The 2,500-nt window shown below is 67.2% G+C and overlaps 1 non-coding gene across 1 annotated transcript; it reads left to right on the top strand.

Moving 5' to 3' along the window:
* The first annotated feature begins 900 nt into the window (after window positions 1–900).
* LOC140475379 (5.8S ribosomal RNA) lies at window positions 901–1,054 on the top strand. Its single transcript, XR_011959920.1, has one exon. It is a non-coding gene; the product is annotated as a 5.8S ribosomal RNA (ribosomal RNA).
* Window positions 1,055–2,500: the final 1,446 nt, after the last annotated feature.

Genomic DNA, 2,500 nt, shown 5'->3' with positions numbered 1-2,500 from the left:
ACACCAGGTCCGGCCCTGCTGCTTGGCGGCACCGCGTCGTCGGGAGCTCGCGACAGACGGAGGGTTTCGGTGTACTCTCCAGCCACGGGAAACGAAGCCGGTGATGCAGGCGCCGGTCTTTCGCTCCCAAATCGGCTGGGTTTACATCGTTGCTATCTAGTCACGCTCCCTTCAAACCCGACGGGGTACCTATTCCCCTCACCCGTCTGTGCGTATACAGCCTCTTTGCACTTGCGGGATGGGGGTGGTGGTTTAAAGACTCTCGAGTTGCCGCCCGTCGGTCTCCGAGCTCCGTGCAGTAGTGATCCCCAGCGAACTGCCAGCAGGGCGAACGAGCGATCCCGCTCTCGGTCGGGGCGCCTGGCGTCGATCGGTGGTCGGTGGCTTGCGGGCAAGCTGCGCTGTGAGTGTGGGAACGAGTATGACGAGCCGTTGCCGCGACTCCCAGTCCACCTCGGCGGTGGCTGGGCCGGGCGGGCGTCTGCTCGGGCGAGTGCCGCCCCCGCCTCCTCGCAGGAAGTCCGCTCGCCGACACGCCGCCACGTGCACGCGTCAGTGACGCTGCCGAACCGATGGCCGGTGCCCGTTCCCGCCTCTGCTTTTCCTAGGGCAAAGCTGCTGCACGCCTCGTGATACTAGGCGGGCGACATGGTGGCGGTGATCCTGCCTCCGTCGCTGCGGTGCGTTGGGGCACGCATCGCCTCTTGGGCGCCCTGTCCTCCTCCCCCCAATAGACGTATGTTTCTGCGGGCCGCACCAGGATGGTGCTCCCCATCGCTTCACGCCACCCTGCTCCGCCCGCACGCCGGCGTGCAGGTGGCTGTAGCTCAAGGTGGGGAGCGTATGTGCGGTCCGGGTCGCTTTCCTCTGGCGAGGGAGAGACCTAAAACAAACTCAGACAACTCTTGACGGTGGATCACTCGGCTCGTGCGTCGATGACGAACGCAGCTAGCTGCGAGAATTAATGTGAATTGCAGGACACATTGATCATCGACACTTTGAACGCACTTTGCGGCCCCGGGTTCTTCCCGGGGCCACGCCTGTCTGAGGGTCGTTTGGCAATCAATCGCACTCGCCTTGGCTGGCGAGAGCGCGGCTGGGGTGTCGCAGAGGACCCGTCCTCTTTGTCCCCCTAAGTTCAGACTCCGGAGCCCTCCGGCGTCGGAGCGCTTGGCCTTTCCCCCCCACCCTGCACATTCCGTTCGTCAGGCTCGACGCCATCCCCCCGCCGGGGAGCGCGGCCTGGCGTCCGTCTGTGTCGTGGCAGTGGGGCCAGCACGGCTGTCACCGGTCCCAGAATGGCTGTCGGTGGTTCACACTGTGTGTGTGTGCCAACCCTCCTGGTCTCTGGGACACGGAGCTGCCACGAAGTGTTGAGCCTCCAGTGGGGGGGTCTGCCTAAGCTCTGCACGTCCGCATTGGGTCCGTCTCTCGGTTGGCTGGCAGTGGAAAGAGTGAAGGGAGCCGCGGAGGTCCGGTGCTGGTGCGCCGCCGGCCTGACCGTGGAGCTCGCCGGTTTGACACGCTGACCCGACTCGATGGTTGATCGATTGAGAGTGCTGGGAGCTGCAGGCCGCCCGCTGCTGCAGCCGCCCGTCTCGTGGTTCGTCCTCGGCCTTAAGTGGCCGGCGGGGCGTCTGATCCTGTCTCCCCTGCTGGCGCCGAGTGCCTGGCCGAGGGAGGAGGTTTTCGTCGAACGCTGTGACTTGGACGGTCGCACGCGCGTGGATCGCTGGCTCTTGGCTCTCCCGTTCAGTCCGCACGTTTTCCGCTCCGTCCTGCCACCGGTCTCGGGAGGTACGGAGGGGTTGGCGGGCGTGGTGTGTGCTCCGTCACCGTGCAGGCACACCTACCACGCCGTCGGCCGACCCCCGCACGGTCCTCCTGGCCATCGGGAGGACGGCGGAACGTCGGGCTGTCGGGGGCCAAGTCGCCAGAAGGCCACCGCTGTGTCTTCCGTACCCTGTCACCGTCGGCGTGCCTTCCTCAACTCGTCCGACTCGGGGCCGCTGGGTTCAGGAGCGGCGTCGCCCGCCGGCCCCACTGAAGGCCGTGCCGTTCCGCGGCTGGCGATCGATGTGCGTGGCGTGCCTGCGCGACCGTTCGCCACTTGAGCCTCGGCACTCCTCTCTCCCTCTCTCTGACCGTCGGGCAGTCTCTGTCTGCTGGTGCCTCGCACGTCCCGGGCGGCGGGTCGTCACCCCCGCGACCGGGCCTCCGGCAAGGCAGGAATCAGGCTGACCCTTCCGCTCGAGTAAGCAGCCGGCACTTCCGAGTTTCGCCTCCCGCCGTGGACGGGGGAGGGTCTCCGGTCCCGTGGAATTGCGCCGAGCACGTCCCCGCGCGTGGACGCGGCGGCGCTGGAGGCGGCAGGGGCGGCCACTCGTCGACACCATCGCTGGCCAAGGGTGGTGAGCGACGTGCGGGTGGCTGGCTCTCTGACCGTCGCGGCGTCGGCCAAACTCCCGTCCGCGGTGAGACGTTGCCGGCCCACTAAGAG

The sequence above is a fragment of the Chiloscyllium punctatum genome, unplaced genomic scaffold, assembly GCF_047496795.1.
Source record: "Chiloscyllium punctatum isolate Juve2018m unplaced genomic scaffold, sChiPun1.3 scaffold_1604, whole genome shotgun sequence".
In the NCBI taxonomy this organism is placed as follows: Eukaryota; Metazoa; Chordata; class Chondrichthyes; order Orectolobiformes; family Hemiscylliidae; genus Chiloscyllium; species Chiloscyllium punctatum.
This window is presented reverse-complemented; position numbering and strand designations above follow the sequence as displayed.